Source organism: Falco peregrinus, chromosome 7 (genome assembly GCF_023634155.1).
Source record: "Falco peregrinus isolate bFalPer1 chromosome 7, bFalPer1.pri, whole genome shotgun sequence".
NCBI classification, from domain to species: Eukaryota; Metazoa; Chordata; class Aves; order Falconiformes; family Falconidae; genus Falco; species Falco peregrinus.
The window spans coordinates 22011755-22029788 of record NC_073727.1 but is presented as its reverse complement, the minus strand read 5'-3'; the positions used below and the strand labels follow the sequence as shown (position 1 = coordinate 22029788).

Below are 18034 nucleotides of genomic sequence, written 5' to 3'. Positions count from 1 at the left end.
CAGAAAAATGGAAAGCTATTTAAAAAATAAACATTACCTGTGAAAATATGCTAAAAGATATTGAAGATTAGGAGATTCAAAACTGCACTGCTGTTTGACTCTCAAATGGAAGCAATGATTACAAAATATGCATCTACTCAAAATGAGGAAAATCAGAACTGTGTCTCACCCACACAGTTGTTTTTGGGTAATAGCAAGATGATTTTTCCCTCATGATTTTTTGTAAACTCAAATATATTTAGCCTTTTTGTTTTTCCAGCAGAATCAGATTTTATTTTATTTGGGAGGCGAGGAATGAATAAAGTATTATTATTGACTATACGTAAGTGCCCTGTTATCCAAATCTGCAGCTGGAGTTGCTCAGTAGGAAACAAATAGACACTTGTTAGTATGATGGTTATGACAGTCATCTGAGAGAGGAAACACCTGGGCTTTAGTCCCTGTTCTCATATTTCTATACTGAACCCCTTTTCAAGAACAGCAAGAGATAAAAGCAGCTTTATTCTACTGTGCAAGTTTTGGAATCAGAACCACTCCCCAACAAAACTTACTATGTTTGGGGAAGCAACTGCGAAATTCATTTGATTCTATAAGATGTTAAAGTGATTCATAAAGTTAAAGTTTTCTGTACAAGTACCATATTGAGTATTTTTAATATATCAAGGGTTAAAAGAAAATCTGATTGTTCTTTCTTGACTGCAAACATTTTTCAAAGCGTTGTTTACTTAGAAGGGCAAAGTGCCTAATTTGTATGTTTTACTCATATTGTCAGGTAGTACACCAATCACCTTTGTTACACCTTTGGAGACAGAATGGACAGTTAAGATGGTCACGGAAAGTTAACGTGGGATTGAAGGAAGGGAAAAAGGGAGGCTGCTTTTCTCTGTAGCATGTCCATAACTTCCAATGTGTTGGTAAACAAACATAGGGCATGGCAAAGAGATGAGTCCCTTCATCTACCCCATTTCTTGCACCAATGCAATAGTTTTGGTCTTTTACTTTACCAGCATTTATTAATGATGAATTATGCAGGGCACAAAACATATTTCAGTGTACTAAATTACAAACCTCAGTAGTTCACCAGGCCACCCGCTACAAGGAATATCTGTTCATCCTCATCCACACTTCAAAAATAAAACCTCCCTGGCACAAGTTTCCAGCTTGCTAGCCTCTCACAGGAATGATTTTGGAAAACAAAACCTCCTCACTCTCAAGGGCTGCCACGACCTGCATGGAGGCCCCTGGACATGCTGCTGCGCAGAGAGTGCGTGGTGTGGGGAGCCACCATGAAGCTGTGTCACAGGTAGCAAGTACCACTGCCACAGTCACTCTACAGCTCCTCACTGCAGAGAAACACCTTGAAGAACAGAAAAAAAATCAGATAGTGCTGAGCATACCTCTCTCTGGTACTTTTTATTTCTATGTCATAGCACTGGCAGGTAAAAGTGCTGAGAAGCAGCCTTTCCTCATTCAGGCATTAGTGGGAACTAAGACTGAACAAAGGCTTTCCAGGCCAGGATCGCACTTCAAAAGCAGGCTCTTTCAAATATAAATCAAAGCCTGAAAGTATCCTTCCACACTGTACCTGGCATTTGTGATGCAGTATTTCTGTTTATATATAAAGTGTCTGAAAAGCAGTCTAGTTTTCCTAGAAAATAAAAAGTACCAAATTCCTTTCCTGAGCAAAAATGGCATAATTAAGCTGGGAAAAACAAAACACAAGAAAACCCCAAACCCAAACAAACAAAAAAAGTACAGAGGAAAAAAAAAAAACACACCCAAAAAAACTGCAATCCGTACCTTTTTCCTTTCCTTTTATGTCTGGACAAAGCCACTGGAGTTGAAACCTGTTGGCGATTATTGCCTGTACCTGCGGCACCAGGTACAAGGGTGTGTGTCACCACCTTCCCACCGCTGGTCACTGCTGGTTCCAGCCGGCACTGAGCCAACCTAATCAGCAGCGGAAAAAAACCCCCGAAGGATGCCAAAGGGAGGCAAGCCCTGCTCAAAAGTATTGAAGAAAGACGCTGGGCGCCACTCAGGGCCGGAGACACCCTCTTGGAGGTGAAGAGCTCCTTGCCACAGCACAGGCTGGCTGAGGGGCGCAGGCCCCAGGACGCCCTGAGCGCCCGCGCCCGGGACAGTGGCAGCAGCCACCGCCCAGGGCAAGCGTGGGTGAGCTGCATGTAACCTGCAGCGGAGATACAGTGTTTCCTTTCTTCCGAAGGAGGAAAAAGGTATGTAGTTACGTAACGGTGTCCTTTTTTCCTCACTAACAAAATGAGAGATTGGAAGCTTGTGTTTAAAGGTAATTAAGACAAAAAAAAACAAAAAAACTGACTCTGGATTGGGTTTGCCTGCAGTGTTTTCCAACTATTTTGAGCAGTTGGATTCCTCCGTGTCCATCCGTCGTCATCGTCCCCGTCCCCTTCCCTGTCCCCCCTTTTTGTAGATTATTGGACAGTGGCTCATTATTTATAACCAAAGGAAAAATTAAACACTGAGAAAATATAACCCCAAGGAACAAGCTCCTGCATGTAAATTGCAGCTCCTGGGTCCAGCTGCAGACAGTAACCCCTCCTCAGCTCTTGCTGCCACCGACGTTTGCTTCCCCCCTCAGGCCCTAACGTCCTGGTGTGCAATGGCCACAAAAAGGTCCAGGGGATCAAAACATCACACAGTTGAGAAGTAACCAGACAATCCACCTAAGACATGAATAAATTCTGCCGCTATCCTTATATCCTTATCCTTACGTGGTTGGAGTTCAAGTTTTCACAGCTATAAGATATCATACGTTTAAGGCTTTTTACAGTAAAACTAGTGCCTTACAGTAACAAAAGATGAGCTGTACTTTAGTTAGTGTTTTAGACATACAGTCCTGACTACATCAGGTAAAGTCAGACAAGTTCATTGTTTGCTTTCACTTTTAGATGTTGGCAAAATTTGTTTGGTCAGTTTCCACTTTTTCTTAATACTGTTATGTCCCATTTGGTTGAATGAGATTCCCAAGACTCAAGGAAGACTGCTTCTTCCTATTGTGTCCAGTTTGTCTGTGGGACTCCATTTCTACCCTCTGTGCAGATGGCTAATGGCTAAGGGCCAAGGTAGTTTTAGATCAAACAAGCATGGAATAGTTATATGTTAATACTAAGTTTCTGAGCTACTGTTAATCCCAAAGCAACTTTTGTTGCTGTTGTCTGATATTAAAGGAAATGGACAAGCTCCAAACAAGAAATGTTTCAGGATCAGAGAGCTGTCACACACTGAGAAACTGGATCAGCAAGGCAGTTTTAAAAAGGCACGTATGTAGTTCGTGTGTAGCTAATCAGAAAAAGAGGTACCAGAGCCTCCAACGAATGGGGGGAACATAATATGAGAACTACAAGAACAATGAAGCTAAGGACAAAACAAGTCCTTTCTTCACCATATTCTTGAAGAGAGATTTGCCAACACAAAAGCACAGCTTTCAGCCTAGAATATTTTAAAAACAACTGATTTACAATATAAAATTAAGTACAGCCCTCATGAAATGCTGACCTCTTATTTTACTAGCATTACAGGATCCAAGTGTAAGGAAAAAATAAAAATTAAAAAAAAAAATAATAATCATTTATGTGGACAAGCTTCTAAAAAAATATCTATTTTGCAACAGTACAGAAATAATAGCTGCATTTTGGGAATGTACTTCCTGCAGTTTCTTTCACCAGGGACACCTTTTTCCTGTCCCTTTAAACTCTCAATTCCTTCTCTTAGCAGCCACTGTGATAGAGTCTTACCTCTGAATGGCTGGGAAGAATGCGGTGTGAGTAACTCTTTTCAGAAGCTGCCATCAATTCATCTTTAAGGAGAATCCTGAAGGAGCAGTTTGTGAGCTCTCCAGCTGGCATCTTCCTCCAAAGAGATCAATCACATTACCTCCTCGACATGTTCAACTTCAACCAGTCCAGGAAGCAAGAGCCCCAAGTTTGTTTTAAAACCTGTGTCTCCAGCTCAGCAGTCTTGCAAGCCATTGCTATGCCACCTGGCCTGCTCATCAAACTATTTATCATTTCCATTAATGCTGCCTTTGTGCTGCACAGGAAGAATGCAAGCAAATGCACTTTGCAATAGGCTGAACACATGAACCTTTTTCTGTACAAAAGAACACTAATGCTCTTTTAAATGCTACTCCTATCTTCAGAATCTCAAAAACTTCAAAAATAATAATATATTGCTTTGTAAAGCTACCAGAATAGTTTCTCTATTTTCAACAAGTTGTTTCCTCTCACACCTCTCTGTAGTCTTCTCCTTCCCTGATAGCCCCCTGCACAGTTTTTCTAGTTAAGCCTCAGAAAAATACCATTGTGTATTGGGCTTTGAAAGGGGTTTGGGTAGAAGGGAGGAGGATGCTAGTTTACTGAGCATTGATAGCATGCTTCACATCAACTGGAACAGTTCATTGCTATAAAATTATTCACAGATATTGACCATCCTGAGCAGATTACCCATGAACTCTCTAATTTTATCATCCTTGTTGTCTACTCAAATGAAAGGATTAAAAAAAATAATAAAATAAACAAATCAAATGCATTTCCTAGCAGGGCTGCTTAAACAGTGGGCTGTTCCATGTTGTTTGGATGTAACAGCATAATACAGAAACACCATTATGAAAAATACAGAGAAAATAGAGACGAAGGGAAAAGACAGCTTGAGGGACCTTTCTCATTTATTCATAATTAGATTTTTTACTACATTAAGATAATTTCACCTAATTCCAGCAGCATAAAGCATCTTTAAAATTGTCACTAGTTACATATAAACGCATTTAAATACAGTACCAATGGTATGAAGTGTCTTTAATGGAGGAAAAGACTTAAAATACATAATCCAGAAAAAATTATCTCCTTACTGTAAATATAATTAATCCACCTTCTTATCAAAAGCTTTAGAGTCCAATATTTTAGCAGGATTTTTCAGTCTTGTAGTTGAAGCATTGGAGCGTAATCAGAATACTATGTGTGTATGCATGTGTATATATATATCTCTTAAAGATGTTACTGCGTTAGAGATTTATGCCATTTGTAATCTGCAATATTAAAAATGCATGAAATAAATAAATAAATAAAAATTAAAAGTGGTGGTGAAGTGACAAAGAGTTCAAAGATACCTAATATTATGTTGACTTAAATTATTTTTCTATTGTTAATCTTGATTACTACCAGGAAAATAATAGCACTGTATCAGTAAAAAGAAGGAAAAGTATCTGATAACTGCATTCAGTAGTAAATTCTATTTAACAAGCACATTGTCAAGAAATATAGCTGCTCTGTTTAGAATAACTTCACCTGAAAATTCAAAGATTAAATTCATTAGAGCAAGCCAGGATACACTAGTCACATTATAATAATAGTATCTGCCAAATGAACTCTGGAGGTCTATTTGGATGACAAAAATTCCTTCCAGGGGAAAAAGTGCAGATGTATAGAGGCTCTGTAATGTCAGGCTACCTGTAACTATGTACTTATCTCTATATCAAAGCATACAGTAATGACCTATTGTCCCCAGCTCTTCTTCAGAGATACAGAACTGTTTATAAATCAGAACTCCGTTAGATTGTGTTGACATGTTCTACCACACCTTGATGAATTCATTCTAAGTTTCACTTTCCCCACATGTAGCCTTTCAGCTATACAAACATACTTAAAGAAGGTATAGTGCTTCAAAACCAGTTGATCATCAAGTTGAGGATTTTTGGGGGGGGGAGGGGGAAGAGATGTTTTGAGGAAATACATTTTTTTTCAGCATATTGCTAATAAAATGTTTTAGACACACTGAAATGCTAGTTCTGGGTCACGTATGAGAAGGCAAATAAAAGTTACATTAGCTTCAACTGAAAATATTTTTCAAAAACTATCTCTTGGACGGTAGCCATGCCAGTAATCAGAGAAAACTTTTCAGTTTAGGTAGCTCATTCTCTCTTGGAATTTCTTTTCCCAAATCAGCATGTTCTTGTAGCGCTTATGGTCTGGACTAGACTGCAACTAAATCTTCTGCTCCAGATGCAAAACTTCAACATAAAATAATGCTACTTATGCCAGAAATCCATTTACTGTCTTAACTGTCTTCTGAAACAAGATTTCTAGGGCTAAGTACTAATGCCTCTCTCTAAACTATGCCAGAAATCCATTTACTGTCTTAACTGTCTTCTGAAACAAGATTTCTAGGGCTAAGTACTAATGCCTCTCTCTAAACCTCTTCATAATTGTGGCTATGATGCAGTCTCCAAACATTCATATTGCCCTCATGCTGACATGCTACGGTGTGTGCTATTCTGTGTCATACACAGCTGAATATTTGTCAAGACAAACAGTTTTGCATGAGTTGCAAGTCTTGGTATTTAGAAGCACACAACAGAAATATTTTCTATGTTTATTTTCAATTTAAAGGCTTTACAGTTTCCTTTATAAAAAATAAACTAATTCAAAGATGAAGTGTAATATGAAGGAGGGACATACTTGAATGTCTTTGGTTCCAAAATTTGACCTGAGCTTCAAAGGCTCAGTGTTATAGAGCTGATACCTGATTTGCCTTCACATCCACACTTTTGAATTCAACTGCATGCTGAGGCATAGTAACCAGTGCCCTCCGGAGAGAACATTAGGAGAGAACAGTCCAGTCCCCAAACTTCAAGTGATCCTTACTTTGTATGTGGAAGGATGGATCTGACTCAAGACCTTTAAGCTTTATCTCCAGCAGTCTTACCCATTTTTGGTCAATTTGGTCATCAGCTCAACAGACAGGCTACTTTGTTAGAGAACCTAGGATCAACAGTGATCAACAAAAGATATGTGTACGTGTCACCAGACTGAGGGGACTTTTCTTTCACTCCTTGGACAGCCCTTCCATGAAAAGATGCCAATATAAACAATGGTGTACTTCAAGAGAACTTAAAGCACAGTAATACTAATATCTGAGGAAAATCCTCATTTCTAAAACAAACAAAAAAACCCAGAACTATGTTTTTAACTAGATATGTATGTCATTTATATATGTTATTTGAAATACAAACCTCATTATTACGAAAGCTCTAAAAGTGTCTAGACTAAAGGCAGAAAAAAAATTAGACTAAAATAAAATCTATTTTGAAACATTTACTTAGTACAGGAAAGCAGAGTGTTTAAAATTGTATTCATAATTAATATTGAAGTTGAGATTACTAAAATGTCATATATAGGAAAGACTAGCCTTAGAGTTAAAAATCACTGACCAAAAAAACCAGGGGTCCAGGTTTAAACCCACAGACAGTCAGATTTCTATTCTGATACTCTGCGTATCACTTAATTTTTTCTGTGTCTTGGGTCTTAGCATCTAAATGTTAAATCCATTTTACTGCTGTTTCAGCATAACCAGCTGTAATTGAAGTGCAAGGCAACAATCAGCTTTATTGTTTTCCTTAAATATGCTAAGTGAGCACATCAGAGCACGGGTGTGAACATCTTTTATACTTAGTTTCAAACAGCCAATCCCAATTTAGCCTATTTCCAGTAACAATTCTTTTCTAATAATGGCTTTTCATCACTGCAGTGAAAAAAAAACAACTCTACCCCATCCTACACAGTTTCACAAGAGGAAATCAATGTGCTGTTAAAGTTCAGAGAAGGCCTTCAGTTCATGGAAAGGTTTTGATCTTGAAGATCACCACAATAAGAGGAAGAAACATTTTTTCATACCACCTGAGTACTTATCAGCTGCTGCATACAGCAGCTAGAAAATAAGAAAAATAGAACTGTCCATTCCTTCCATCTGCACATAGTGCATGAAAATATAAGAAAAAAAATATTCAATATAAGTAAAGAAATGTTGAAAATCAAGAAAACATTAAGCCTTTTCTATTAGTTTGCCATATTTTTCTAGTCTCCAGCAACATGTGACATTCTTTTACACATGTGGCTCTATTATGATATGCCTTATTTAAAATACTTTTATTATTCATTTTTCTGAACATGTTTTTTGAGTATTTTCAGGAAGTTTTATCTAATTCAGTGTGATGGTGGTGACAGCAATGACAATTAACAGTCCTGGGCATTTCAACAGAATTCTTGTAATAATATGAAGTATCATCTCTCAAGTAGCTGACATCTATGAGCAGCTCAGTTTAATGAGGGTGAAGTGGGAAAAAAGAGATCTACTACAGTCAAAGGACAAAGCAGCTTTTGTCAAAACTGTCAGAATCAATGACAAGAGAAGCAGTAGAATAAGTTAGCAGTTTCTAGCCATACCATAGAAGTATCACTACTGTATCCAACTATATAAAACTAAATAAAAAATAATATCTACTAGAAATGGAAATGGACTTGGTTGGAAAAGAAACATAAATGAACATTCTAAATTGGAATTTACACTAGGTAAGCACAACAAAACAAAGTTAGAGTTTTGCTAAAGAATTTGGTAAGAGTGCAAGAGAGAAGAAAAATCTAGAATTGGGGCTAAAATGTCTAAGATGGGAATATTTGAGCTGAGACTAATGCAGAGCAATTCACAAAGATGTTGCCATTTCATGTGCATTTCACAATGCTCCTCCAATCAGAGGACAAAATACGTAATACTGAAGTAAGAGTTTTAAGTTTGGATAAATCTCATTTTAAATTTATGCCACATGCAAGATGCGATACTGATTATGTCTCCATTTTCATGTTTTCATTTTTCAGTTAAACAGTTTTCCTTCACATTTTTTTGTATTTGAAAATAGTGAATACATTTTTTCAGTCTTTATGAAAGTAATAATTACTTTGGTTATAAGTTCCCCAGCCAATTTTCTGTAGAATTAAAATTCTTAAGGTTAATCAAACCCACAAAAGCAAAACAATTTAAAGTACCATTTCGAATATGCTCATTGTTAATGCAATAATTTCTGGCAATATTACTTGTACTTCCATTCCTTAGGCTCACAGAAAAATACTATAAAATACCTTATGGATTTATTTTATTTTTATTTTAAATTTATAGTTAAATACTGTGTCTTGTTGCAGTAAATCAAAATTCAATTCTTGGCCAAAACAGGGTGGGACCTGTGGTACGTTTTCCTGAAAGGTGGCCTAGACTCATTCATTCTTTTTACCTTGATGACATTTACTTTTCTTCAAAAAAAAAAAAATTTCTCCATAGAATTAGTCTCAAAGAGCTATAGGTCCTTTTACCAAAAAGAATAACAGAATTTAAATTCTTTTCCTTCAGACAGCTAGCTAGGGTAATTCTTAGCTCCCAAATTGCAAAAAGATTGAAAAAGTTTAAAAGTGAAATTTTAACTTCACAACATCCTGCTTACAGCAGTATTTTCATGTAGCACTGAAAAAATATTTCCGAACTTTACTGAACAAAAGGTACAATAACTTTTTTAAAAAAGGAATGCACCAAACTATCTAACCAGCTATATCAAATACCACAATTAGGTTTAGCACATAACTACTAATTGTGTTTTCACTTGGAATTACTGTGCACAACACTTGAAACACTTTATACTTAAAAGATGTTATGCAACATGTAATCCGTCTGGAAAATATTTCTTCATTCTCTAAAAACAGAACAAAATTATTAGTGAAATTAATTATTTCAATTCTACCAAATCTGAATTTATTAAGGAAGGCTTAAAAATCTATTGTCTTTAATTAGAAGATTCTGTAAAAGTGCACATGTTTTTAAAAATGCTCTACAACCTCTGACTCAGTGACTGAACAGACGTGGAACAGAACTGCATGCAATTCTTGTTAATATGCATGGAAAGCCTCAAGTCTGCTTTGTTCCCCTTGGCAAATACAGCTCTCCTTTAGGTATTCATTCCATTCATTCCATTAAATAACACAGAATAACTGATTATTAATTGATAATGCAGACATTTGAAATGCACGAAAATATTTTTATTTAACATTCTGTGCTAAGCTATCCCATCCCACTTAGTATCTTTGATAAGATATATATAAAAGTCCATATATTTGCAGAGGTGATACCCACCTAGCCCTTCAAGAACAACCAGTACTGTGAATTCCACATCCGCTTCATAAAACCAGAATAAATGCTACTAAAAATTGCACTAGTCAAAACAGTATAAATATACAAAAATACACACAGGTATAGTTTTCATTTAACTGTCATCTAATATAAATCCAATTTGAGGAATTGCTATCAATGAAGCAACATAATAGTAGTTTAGTATTTCTGCACATTCGATAGAGACGTTAGTCTGCATCAGTAGTAGATAACAGTCCTGACAGTGACCTTAAAAGGTCACCATTACCTGTCTTTTCTGTTCTGTCTAAGAAAAGAAGTATGAAAACATTGCTATTAAAAACAAACCGAAACCAACCCCACAATCATGAGATGGCATTTCCACAACCTTTCAAGGATACCTGTTATTTTCTTCTAACCTAAATGGTCCCAGCTTAATAATTTCTGCTACAATTTTAAACGTGTCTCCAACTATGCCATTTAACATAGAGAATTGTCTACTTGTTCCTTTTTGCAGGACCTTTTTTTCCACTTTTCCTAGAGAAAACCAACACTCTCTTAGTCTCTTCTGCCAGGTCTTAGTCTTCCCAAGCCTCCAGACTGAAGAACCATCATCTCTCTTGAGATCTGCTGCAAAAGGCTATGTAATATGGTGTGACACTTTTCTTCTGCAGATTAAATTGGAATTACCTGGGAAGTCCCTACACATGAAATTCCAGGTCGTACATCTGAGTAAAACGTTATGCTTTCTTTCTTGTAATGCCATTTTTGGCTTACCCACAATGACCATGTCTTAAGTTCAATGGGTAACTACTCAAATACTTTAACACAAATTGTATTTTCTAGAGTATTGTAAGATCTGATCTTATCACCTGCGTATGTAATTTGTATACTCTTCATATACCAGAAAATGAACTTTTTAAGTATATCTTTTCAGTTTTGCAGTAAGCAATAACCAATCTATTTGCACCTTATTGCTCTTTCTTGCATCCATTTGACAACAGTTGCATATGGAACCTATTTCTCTAGTTTGCATATAATAATGTCACCTTGAACAGTATGACTTTCTTAACTCAATATTTATCACATCTACTGCATTTTCCTTACCCACAAGGTACCTTGACTTATCAAAGTAGGAAGCTTTACATTGTATGCTCTTGATAAAGCAAACTTGAAAGTTGCTCAACACTTTGAGACCTTTTAAGTGTTTACAAGGAAATTTTTCCAGCACTTTTCCAGAAATAGAAATTCAGCTGACTGGTCTAACAAAAACAAACAAAAAAAACCCCAAACAAACAAACAAAAAACCCCCACCCAAAGCTCATACTACAACCTCACTTCATTCTACCCAATTTTAAGCAGGTTTCAAGTTAGGAAAGTAGTTATTAGATATAGGTGGATGATTTAGATGTTGAGTGAACCTAAGAAACCTTGAAAATTTGGAAAAATGTCTACGATGGGATAAATCTGTCTACCTTTACTAGACTTTTAGAACTTCACCTATCAACCATGAGTTCTCAAAAGGTAATTATTAACAGATTTAAGAATACTTAATTTTAAAGTTTTGAAAAAAATCTCTTAAGTGGTTTAAAAACTTAGGTCCCTTGACAATAGTTATTTTGTTTTATACATTTCAGTGTTATCTAAGAAAACATCAACTGATCTGAATCTTCTTTTTTTAGACTCCAGTTCTTTTTGCAGAAATTCCAGTTTTAATGACATTCACTTTCTTGAATTCTAGTCAGTATATTTTGCACTTCCCTAATAATAAACCATTATTTTCCATTCCCAAGCATTGATTCAGTCAGAAATAACAAAAGAATAACTCATACATGGCTATTCAGTATTTTCAGTATTTTAAAAGTCAATATACATTATAACATCTTCTTAAGAATAATCTAAGAACTGTGTCCTCTTATCCTCCTTTTCCCAGTAAACACTTAGTTTGAGATATTTGTTGATATTAAAACTTTGCCTTTGGTTAGTTTTGTTAGATTATTCTAAGAACAGTAGTGAAGTCTTGCTACTTAATTTTCATGTTTTAGGGGTTTGTTTCAGATCTTGATCCACAGCAATGCAAATCACAGTAACAGTATTCCTTCGTTCTTTTAATAATTACACTGTTGCTCCCAGCAGATGTCTCCTACTGTATTGTGGACTGAGCAACCCAGATTATCTTTAAGAAATCTCCCTGCTTCTGCCTGTCACCTATTCTTGAACAAACTTTACCCTTCTATATCAAAATTTCAAACCTGAAATATATTGTATTACATGCCAGCCATGTCAGTTTGTAAGTTTCTATTACAGATCACCAAGATTGAAGTCTTGGCATCTAAACTCAGGTGAAGTGTGCTGTTATTGTATCAACTGTCAAATGTTCAAATGCAACATTCTCAGCTCATTTCATTCCTTCTTCCTCATTCTAAGAATAGACCTTAGTTATACAGATGTGTTTAGAAAGAACAGCTTTCCACATAAATTGAGATGTTGCTTAATTCATTTATAAAAAACAGACAAGCAGGCCTTTTCAGACCATCTCCTTTAATATTCTCCTTCTCAGTTGCCTGTCCTCTAAAGTCACTTAAACATCTTTTCTCATCTTTAAAGTGCACTATGTATATTCTCCTTAAATGGAAATTTTCTCCCTAGTTGATTTACTTTGAATCACTTACAAGCTTTTTTCCTTAATCCTTTAGTAATATTGCCCACTTCCAATCACACCACATCTATTTTACCCCCAAGATATTTATTTCCCCTTACTGTAAAGTTATATTAACTGCAAAGGTGAATATTTCTTTATTAGTATAAGGGAAAAAAGAAGAAGAAAAAAAAACCCACACGTACAATAAACCACAAGATATAAAATGTCTGGAAATAAGATACGTGAAATATAAAATAGAATAATTCAGTTGGAATGGACCTATAACAGTCATCCAGTCAAACTGCCTGACCCCTTCAAGGCTGACCAAGAGTTAAAGCACCTTCAGGGCATTGTTCAAATGCCTCTTAAACACTGACAGGCCTGGGGCATTGACTACCTCTCTATGAAGCCTGTTCCAGTGTTTGACCACCCTCTCAGTAAAGAAATGCTTCCTGATGTCAAGTCTGAACCTCCCCTGTTGCAGCTTTGAACCATTCCCATGCATGCTATCACTGGATACCAGGGAGAAGAGACCAGCATATCCCTTTCCACATCCCCTCCTCAGGAAGCTGTAGAGACACCTGAGGTCACTCTTCAGCCTCATTTTCTCCAAACTAGACAAACTCAGTGTCTTCAGCTGCTCCTCATAAGGCATCAGGCCTTCCAGCCCTTTCACCAGTTTTGTTGCTCTACACTGGACACATTCAAGTACCTTAACATTCTTTTTAAATTGTGAAGACCATAACTGTAAACAATACTCAAAGTGAGCATTAACAGCAATGTTTAAATACAGTGGGAATAAGATAATGTGAATTTTAACAGTGGTCCCAAGAAAAAAAATGTAGCTTTATTTAAAAATCAATGCTACCTGTATAGTACAGTAAAAATATGAGCAAATGGCATCTTTATTTTACCTTCATTTAAATTAAAGCACAGGGTTCAATACTGAAGACCAACACAAAACATTTTTATTTCTGAAGTTGGTTTTTTCCAGCTTTTACTTTGGCTTCTGTTCATAGATACGACAGATTTTTGGTGTTTATACTCATTCACCCAAGACCAAAACAAATGTTAATTAAGAAAAAAAACTCAGAACCCTGTTTATATCAACTTGATCTGCATAAAGCACTAGTTGGCAATACAAGTGCCACTATAATTTAAAGGCCCTGACATCTAACTGTTCATGTATTCTTTGTTTTCAAATTCTCTGAGACTGAGATTCACAAACTTATTTAGAATTTATCTAGTCTGTTTTCTTTAGCACAGAGATTAGAATACGTACTTGAAATTAAGTTACTGTTTTGAGACCAATTAAAACCATTAGGACATGCAGCTGATGAACATACTGCCATTTTTCCACTTTTCTTTCTTAAAGACAATCGACTGTAGCAAATCTGTAAATCTGAAAGGACTTAATTAGTATCCAGGGAGAGTTTAGTGGTATTTAATTAACAAAGAGACCATAAATTACTTTAAAGAAAAAAAACAAAGCTAACCAACATCTTATTACATCCTGCTAGGCTTTTTTTAATGGAAAATTCTAGTTAAAAGGAGTATACTTTGCCATTTAGAATGATCACAGGAAGCGATACTTATATTCAGACTAGCAAGAAAAGTGTTCTAGAGCCTCATTCCAGTTTTTTGTCTGTACAGCAGATGGACGACCTTAAAAAAAAAAGCTAAAAGAAGTTAAAATAAAGGGAAAATCACAGAAGGAAGTGGAATATAGCTATAATTTAATGCAAAAAAAGTCAGGTGCAGGAGTATTCAAACACAGATTCACAGAAGGACTTACACATTTTTTTCTTCCCTGAAAGAACAGACTCATCTACCTACTGTCACAATGCCTACTCCATAAAATACTACCAGGGCAAAAGGCTTTATTATAATATTAAAACCTTTGCCCATTCTATGCTCATTTTTATTTCTATTATATTCATTTTATTTCTATTACTTTTCTATTACCTTATCCTCACTGTAACAAACTGCACCTCTTCTTACCAAGACAAGATAGAATTAACCTTTCTAGTTTATTCATGTTTCATCCTTTTTGTAGAGTCTTGACTGTTTCTTATTCTGTATTCAACCCAATCTTTGCTCTCTCCTGTGTTATTGATCATATCCATTTAGAAGCATCTTTGTCCCTATTTCCACATGACGTAATTTTCATTTTCTCGTGCGCCAAGTTATCTTGCTTGCCTCATTACAGGCTCCTGAACCTGAGGCAGATCTGATTAGCACAGAACAACCCAGTATTCTGAGGTCCAGACTTAAGGTGAGGAGCCATAGCCATACTCCATAGGTTAATCTTCTCTGATTTAGCCATTTCAATATCATAAAGCTGGGGAAAGTTGGGAACATGGTCTAGTTGCTACCCATAGTGCATGAAAAGCAACTTCTTTATGTCTTGTCTCATATCAGTAGCAACTTGTACAGCTATCCCTCCCCATACAATACAGGGAGAATACGCCACTGAGGGATACAACCCAGTAATGGCTGTTCTTTGTGGTAGTCTTCTAGACGTGCAGATGTTCATTATTGGAAAGGGAGCCTGGGATTCCAAAATTCTTTCTTATTTCAAACTGAGCTGTAAACATGGACTGACTTTCTCCGTATCACCTTCATACCACACAATCTCAGATCAAATTGGATTCAGATCAAATACAGCTGGTGGCTATTTTGCACATATCATATGGATGTTTTGAAGGAAGCTACACACTAAGGATTGAAATGCACACAAAATCACTATGGAAGGCTGCATCTATACTTCTGCTGAGTGCCTCGTATAGTATCAGGAAAATGCTCTGCTATCAGGGTCACATAACTGGGGGATTGAACACAATTGGACATGGTGCTGTCAAGAGGCAGCCGAAGTGTACACTTGAAATATCAGTCTCCAGTGCATTCCTGGGAATTACACTAGAGTTAACATGGGCTTTTACTGACTGGAGAGTGTCAGATAACCACAGAGCTTTTCCCATTTGTGTTTACTCAAGAAGACATATCCTGTACTGAAGGAATGAAGAATATGGACACAGCTGTTGTGAGAATGCTTTGAAGCAGGTGGGGTATCTTTCCTTTATTAGAGAAGTAAAGCTTTAGGAATTCCTTAGAGACTTCATAAAACTCGGCCTTAAAAATTAAGATATAAAGACGTTTTTTTAAAATAAATTAAAAAAAAAATTCCCTCAGAGTGGACCTACAGTATTCCAGGATTTTGGCATGTGGGCAACCCCTATAATTTATCTTCAGAAGAATCCACATATAGTTTATGCATGTTTTCCACCATTTCCTCCTGTCTATAATAAAAGTACATCTCCCTTTATATGCATGCTTATAAAATAATAACAGAAATGCATAAAGTAAATTTGTCCCCCCAAAAATATTAACTTTAGCAATTTAAAAGAATTATCACTGTAACTGTTGTACCACCATATGATTGTCTTGACAGGGTGTACTTTTGGGAATTGTTCATTCAGATAAAGGGAATTCACAACACTAAAATTATCATAAAATAAGGTATGCATTACCATCCTAAACAACTTTTTAATAAAGAAGAATAAAACTTGATTAAAGAAGAAACGAAGAAGGGGGAAAGAGGAATGATATCCAAGTTACATTAAGGAATCACTGGCCAAATGGAAGAAACAGATATAAATGGGTTTGGCTTTGTTGCCTTCATTTTAATGGATTTGAAATTAAGTCTTAAATGGCACAAGGAGTCTTACAACACAGTTTCCAAATATTACCTGAAACTGTCATATTCACCTTCAGCCCTACATTCACAACTGAATATTTATCTTATCTTATGGCAGGACATAGTTTCTTCCTCAAGCGAAATAACTACTTCCTTCCAAAAGGTTCGTCTTTGCCTGCCCCTTGACTCAAAAAACACCAGTTTGCAGTTAAGCTCTAACAAGATTTAAACTCTACTTCTTTAAGATTTAGTTTCTCATAGCTAAGGGTTGTTCTCATATGTATTTCAAAGGCAAGCAATGCTGTGGACTTCCCAGCAGTGTCCTGCTTTTGAAGTCTTTGAAATGCCCATAGGAGATGCTACTAACAAAGAGAAACTGACAGTCTTAAAAAAAAGTAGAGTTTAAATTTATTTACAGCAAAGGCCACAAAAAGAGAGAGGATTACCTTTTTAAAACTGATTCTTTTTTTCTGTATCTGCTGTAGCTGGGATGACTGTTTTATGACCAGGAACAACCAGTATCATAATGTGAAGGGTCGAGCCACTCCAGAAGGAAACATAAAGTGAACATTTCCTGAAATGATTCTTTATGCTTTTTAAATAAACTGTTCTTTTCTTCCTTATTTTCTTTTTTCCTCTTAAATCACAACAAACACAACAAAAACTTCTTTTTCATCTTCATTCCTCTTTCTACTTACATCCTGACTTCAAAACCTACTTTATGAAATCAGGGCTAGCTTGACTGTTAACAACATATATATTTTAGAAAACATTGAGTTTAGAGAGCTCATTAAACATTAAATGTTCATTTTGCAGTTGTTTTTTTGTAGGAGGAGAGAAAATTACTTGCAAATATTGAGCAAAAGAGTTTCAAAATGTTAAAACATATGACTTTTCTAACTAAAAGACCTGTTTTAAAAGGTAACTGTTTTACTGTAAAAATAGTCTCCAAGCAATTTAAATCAAAGTGAAATATTTCCAGTTTAAGTAAGCCTAAGTCTTTAAGTGTTTCACTGAACACAGATTACTTTTTCAATCATCATTTAGTCAAAATGTGAGGCTTTTTTTACTTCCTGTCCTATTTGAGAACAATAATACAAAAAAAATATCAAAACACATTAATAAACAAGCTAGCTATTTCTTGCCTTATGTCTGTAGGGCCAAACTTGAAATCAGAATTTTGATTACCTGAGGCTTTTGGTGACATCAGCCAACAAATTTTTAGGGAGGCAGCCTCTAAACGTCACTGTCTTGGTTATTTGTTAAAAAGCGTGAAAAAAAATCAGTTATAACTTTATGCACTGCCATGTCTGTTCCCTTTTCACCTTTTGATAGCTATACACACATCTTACTTGAACTTAAATACTAAGCAGGCATTCTGTTCTGCTGTAACTGCTGTTTATCTAGCAGAGTGAGTTTTCGCTGCAGGTAGCCTCACACATAGCATATTGTTTCTTGATCTTATTTTTTTATTTCAGATTTAGAAGGATAGTAGCATTATGTAACAAGGATATCAACTGTCTTCCAGTTCACTGAACCATGAGAAGGGTTTGAGGCTCACCATGCTCTTTTCTTGCCAATGACAGTTCAACCAGCATGGAATAAGTTAGCAACATTTCCAAGAAAATTAAATATATCCCATTTGGCTAAGTACCTTCCTTGTATCTTCCGTTACAGTCAGTTTTTCCTCTTACCAAGGTCTTATTTCTGACTGC

The 18034-nt window shown here is 35.9% G+C and overlaps 1 protein-coding gene across 1 annotated transcript in view; it reads right to left on the bottom strand.

Annotated features, from left to right (window-relative positions):
- The window catches only part of GRIK2 (glutamate ionotropic receptor kainate type subunit 2), a 416129-nt gene that overhangs the window by 258474 nt on the left and 139621 nt on the right, over nt 1-18034 (bottom strand). The window lies entirely within an intron of this gene.